Source organism: Dendrobium catenatum, unplaced genomic scaffold (genome assembly GCF_001605985.2).
Source record: "Dendrobium catenatum unplaced genomic scaffold, ASM160598v2 fragScaff_scaffold_672, whole genome shotgun sequence".
Classification (NCBI taxonomy): domain Eukaryota; kingdom Viridiplantae; phylum Streptophyta; class Magnoliopsida; order Asparagales; family Orchidaceae; genus Dendrobium; species Dendrobium catenatum.
The window spans coordinates 483,083-489,082 of record NW_021319134.1 but is presented as its reverse complement, the minus strand read 5'-3'; positions in this window follow the sequence as shown (position 1 = coordinate 489,082).

Genomic DNA, 6,000 nt, shown 5'->3' with positions numbered 1-6,000 from the left:
ATAGATTTATTATTTTGCAAAGCATTATCCAATACAACTACTTTTCTTATATATTTCATTGTGGCATGCTAGAAATCGTAGGAGCTCAAGAAAATTTTATTGGTTCTCGGAATCTTCAAATTCGTCATGATCACGAAAAGTTAAACCTTGATGTAAAAGAAAACATATGCAATCTATACTTGCATTTAAACATGTACGATAATCTCTACGATTTTGATCAGAATGTCTTTCAAAAGCAAATCTAATATCAAAATCTTAATTCATCAAATCTTCACATTTATACCAAGCAGTATTGTGCGCACTGTTAATATGACCAATATGAACTTAAAATATATCCTTCTTTTTCCAATTCCTAAATCCTTTTGTGTTAAAATTATCACAGATAGCTTGCTCTCCAAACTCATGTCTATAGAGATAACAATACAAATAGTAAGCTGCATCTTTTACAATATTGTACTCTAACTAATTTTTTTGTTCATCAAACTATGCTGGATTAAATCTTCGTAATTTAATTCGGATTAGTGTCCGTCGAAAATCATGATCTTACGGCTAACATAATTTTTTTTCCCTGTAATATATTCACATTGTATCTCTTTCATTTGGATGATAATTACAATTTTTTTTCTTAATCCGGGATTTGAAGGGATTTCATCAAAATTAAGTTCTATACGCCTTTGTTTGGATTGTGTGTTATTATCACTGCAAATACCATCATGTTTATCTGCTTTACTTTTTCTTTAAAATAGATTTCCATCTAATTCGGATTAGTGTCTGTCGAAAATCATGATCTTACGGCTAACATGATTTTTTTTTCCTGTAATATATTCACATTGTATCTCTTTCATTTGGATGATAATTACAATTTTTTTTCTTAATCCGGGATTTGAAGGGATTTCATCAAAATTAAGTTCTATACGCCTTTGTTTGGATTGTGTGTTATTATCACTGCAAATACCATCATGTTTATCTGCTTTACTTTTTCTTTAAAATAGATTTCCATCCATGATATAAATAAAATGTTATTTAATAAAATTAATACTAAATAATCCGATTTGACCATATCTAAATATTATGTTAAAAAATAAAAATTTACTTGAATCAAATATTGCAATCCTCGCAGCACAATTAACGAGACCAATATATTTGTATGATTAAATCACATTTATAAACTTCCTACAAATAAAAAAATGAAATGTTATAATCAATTTAATGATATAGCAACAATTTAAATTTATATTATGAAGCAATATTATGAACAATCTTGCAGTAAAGCTTACAGGTTATAACTTTAGGTTCCAACAATATTTCAAAATTATAAAAAAAAAATTACTATAAACCGTTCTTGCAGAGTGAGAGATTTCTCCTATATTGCTTGGTATGCCGGTTGCCGCACACTTGATCTGCCATTTCTCTTAGACTTAGATCGATTGATGTATTTGCTATCGGAGACAGAGATATAGAAAGAGAAAAGGAAAGAAAACAGAAAAAACCTTGCGAGCCCTACCAACTTGCCGCGCTACCCAGTTCCGAGAGGAGGAGGAGGAGGATCGGGGATCTGCCGGAGGAAAACTTCAGGCCGCTCCAGCCTCCAGCAATGGGATCTTATGTGGAAATAAAGAAAAAAAAAATTACGAAAGGCCGCACGAGCGCGGAAACCGAAGCCGAGAGGGCAAGGAGGCGCGTGGGATGAGAAATCTGAGCCGACTTTAGGTTTACTAAACTAACTTTCAGTTTTTTTTTTTTTTTTTAAATACGTATATGATAAACTGATTAGATGGGAATCGCTCAGCCCGTTGCAAATTATTACGTGCGGATACAAGAGACAAGAGAATTATTAAAAAAAAAAAATTGCCTATAGTAAAAGTAAAAATTAAAGCATAGTCAAAGTGCAGCTATAATAACTGTATTTTTATTGTAGACAAAGAGAAATTCAAATGATTCTCTCTGTCCGGTGTCCGAAAATAATAATTTTTCCAGCCTATGACGGCTGGGTCTCAAGCGCTGCGCCATAACGATTATTATGTGAGGTCATCAGACCGTCCTGAGATTAATCAGGACACACCATGTCATCCGATATATAACGATATATAATAGCAATACACAATATATTGGTAATGTGGTGCATCCTGATTGGCCTCTTGACGACATTCGGAGACCGCAAGTAATATTTTCTCATGCGCCAGCGTGCTTCCGCTTCTGATTGTGAATCGAGTAAAAACTTTGCAATCATAATTTTAACCTCTTTAAATTGATGTATTGATTAAAGCAAAAAATAATCAGCTCCAAACTCTCGAAATTTGCACGGAATGAGTTGTAGATGTTATATTTACAATAACAAATTAGTAAACTGGTGTCTCCATTAGCAAATCGAGTTATTTAATCGGATACAAGTGATTAGGGTTCGAGCTAGCTTTGTTCATCTATTGAAAAGAATGCGGCCGCCTCCATTTAGAATGATTGAAGTCAAGTTACCAAGATTCCCAAACATTACAATGGAGCTCAGTCTTACCTTAAAATTAAATCTCTATTTAGACGGATTAGTTTCAAGGTGAGAGATGCTCTCAATCCTTATAGGGGAACTTTAGTGTTCTTTAAAAATAGATGAATTGTTTTGGCTTAGATGGATAGGATCCACAATAAGGGAATTTTTTACCTCTTTTTTAGGCTTCAATTTTCTCATTTAATGACATTAATTGTCTTCAAATTTTGATATGGCTCATACAAGAGAAAATGATTGATGCAACAACATATTCTTGACGTGACAATATTGAGTCCATGATGAAAGAAATCCCACAAAAATTATCATTTTTTTTGTATGATTTTCTTATTGGTTTCTACATTTCTTAGTATTTTAGTTTTAAATTTTTTGCTAGATGATCATGTGTATTTCATATCTTTTCCAAAGATTTTCTTCATAAAATTCTTTCATTTTAATTTCTTAAGAAAATGTTGGTATTCAAATGTCCTAATAATTATATTGTTTCTTGTTGAATTCATTCTTTGATCACACTTATAGTAAAAAAAATTCAAAACTTCTTATTAACTTTATACATAGCTCTTGAGCTATGTTAATGATTTTTTCATGATAAAAATAGTTTCGTTTTATAGAGTAAGAAATTCATCAAAATTTTATAAATTTGAGATTTTTCACAACAGGAAAATCACTCATTACCGGCGGTTTGTTCCGGAGGTTACCATTAGTTTTCCGGCGGCATTAATTTACATAATGGCTGATTAATTAGACCGCCGGTAAAAACCAGTGGTCACTCCGCCGGTTAAGCCGCCGTTATTACCGAGGGTCAGAGAACCGCCGGTCTAGACCGCCGGTAATTGATGAATTTCCTGTAATGTTTCTAATTCTAAACTTCAATAATTTATTTATTTAGACTTGCATGCTTGTCAAAATAAGCTGAAATTATTTGAAGAAAGCTCTTATTGATGTGTAGGTACATCAAAAAAAAAGTTTTAGAATTTTTCTTAGGGTCTTTTCTGGAAGGTCCTAGAAATCAATTTATGCTCTTATTGTAGCACACACTAATATTGATGCCATTAAAATTATTTAATATGTGTATCTTTGGAATAAGATTTCTTATTTGCCTAGACTATATATATTTTCTCATATAATACATAAGCTTGATTGATATTTACAATCATTTTGTTTGAAGTAATGATGATTAGTAATAAACTCTCAATCTTCATGTAAGAGTGATCAAAATTCTTGAGAACTTCTCTATTGTAATTAAAAGAGAGAGCCTTTTAGATTTCCTTGAAACATCTTTGGAATATTTAGGTCTTACAAGAAACAAAACATGTTGTAAGTGAATCTTTAAGTTAGCAACAAAGAGTTATAGCCTCCTAATTGGAAAATGGTAGCCTTGATTCTTTAATTAATAAAAAGATTATGTTGCTCTTGATTGAATGATTAGTTGTTAGTCATTGGAGAAGTGTTTGTAGTATGCTGAGACTATTTTCCACGAATAATATCAAATTATTGTGTGCTACAATATTTATTACAGTAGAGAAAGAGAGTGTTGAACTAATTAGCTTTGTATAAAGATCTAACATGCACACATGAATAAATAAGGTTCTTAGGGACTCTAAATTTTTAATGTGAAAAATATAAAAAGTGAAAATATCACAAGACCCGGCTTAGTTGAAATTATTTCACTAGCATACAAAAATGATGCTCTCCCTCGTAATTGATAAAAGTGTTGATATAATATAATAGACATGAGTGTAGATGATAGATTCTATGGTGAAATTGTAAGAGACATGTGGCTTTGAAGTTATCTTGAAGAGATTATTAATGGTTTATTTGATAGTTCTTTTTTGATGTGAGAAGACTAGAGACCAATAAGTCTGATATAAACCTATGTGTTAGCAATAAGAGTCGTAGTTAGTGGAAACATCGTACAATAACCTTTCGATAATTTCATTCATTGAATTTGTGAGTAACAAAACGCAATGAAGAAGGCCAGTATTGACTTTAGTATCAACAATATGCATCAACCTTATAGGCCCTTTTAGTTGATAATGTGTATTGATCTTATGAGTGATGTCATTGATCAACCTTAAAAGAGATTGCATGCATCAATATTATTGGCAACCATGGGCTATAAAATTTGTTAGCATCAGCATTGATGTCAACAATATATATTGGAATTATAGAATATGAGGGACATCAATATTGTTAGCAACAAAGTTTATGGGAGACAAAAATCAAGAGATGTTAGTTGGAAGATTGTAATCTAATATTAGTAATCATACGATGGGAAGAGTATATTAGAGTGGAGAGGTGAACATGTATATTGATGTCACACATATATGATTCTTGTGCGAACTATAAGGAGTCCACAACATTAGAAGCATGAAGTCTCATCCGCTTCTCAGGGGCACATTGTTGTTGTTGTTGTTATGGTTAATGGTTGGGTATATTGATTGCTTGGTATTCCTCTATTATTTGTGTCCCCTTTTTCTATCTGCACCTCTTTTATGTATCACATTTTCATCACAAAGCTTATAATGGAAATCAAGGTCTAACAAATTCTCATCTGACCGGAACGGATTGATCGGTTGAAGATCAACTGATGTGATTTGTTCGATAGAAATGATAAACTCATCAGTGATGTCATTGTAATTTATGTATAATTTATGTCAACTCCAAAATATTTATTTTAATAAAAATCATATGGCAGTGTATTAGAAATAAGAACCGAGAATTATGTATATACAGTTTTTTTTTTTTTTTTTGGTGAACACTTGTAAAATTGAAAGTAGAATAAATAAATAAATGACCCCCAAATTTTATTTGTTGGGTTGAATTGGCAGTATATGTGTCAATAACAAGCACAAAACAAAAACTCGACACAAATTCTACATGAACAATCTGGATTCGAGTCAAACTGGATCAACTTTCGAGTTGGGTTTGAGTTTAAATTTTTTATTCTTTTAATTATAAAATTGGGTTCGGGTTGGTACAATAGAGAGGAAGTCCACGTGTCTTCATGTGATTGAATTTCAGATAAAAAAGTTACATCCGAACTCTATACGTAATAATTTCTCCTACATCAGAGCTAACAAAAGACTAAATAAAATGCACATAGAGTAAATTAGAAGTGAGCATCTTATGTACTATACATAGATTTGTAGAGATTTGGGATGTTGGTGGAGATATGATTCAACAAAAGACCTTCAACAATTTAAGCATCTCATAGTGTTATCTTTGCGAGGGCAATGGAAGGAATATTGGGTCAATCAACTTGAAGGACTAGAGTTCAAAAAGCCTTGGTGATCGATACATTTTAAGGAGGATTGCTAGGACCCCTCAAATTCAGAATAAATTCTTTTGTTCTAACTTATTTGAAATTTAAAGTCTGCCATTAGCGTCAAATCTATTTTGACAGGTAAAGGTAAAGTTATTGGGCGAATTATTACGTCCGGGAATCCAATCCAGACATGCCACGTCACCCAAATACACTGGGCCCCAGTGTATTTTGGTGA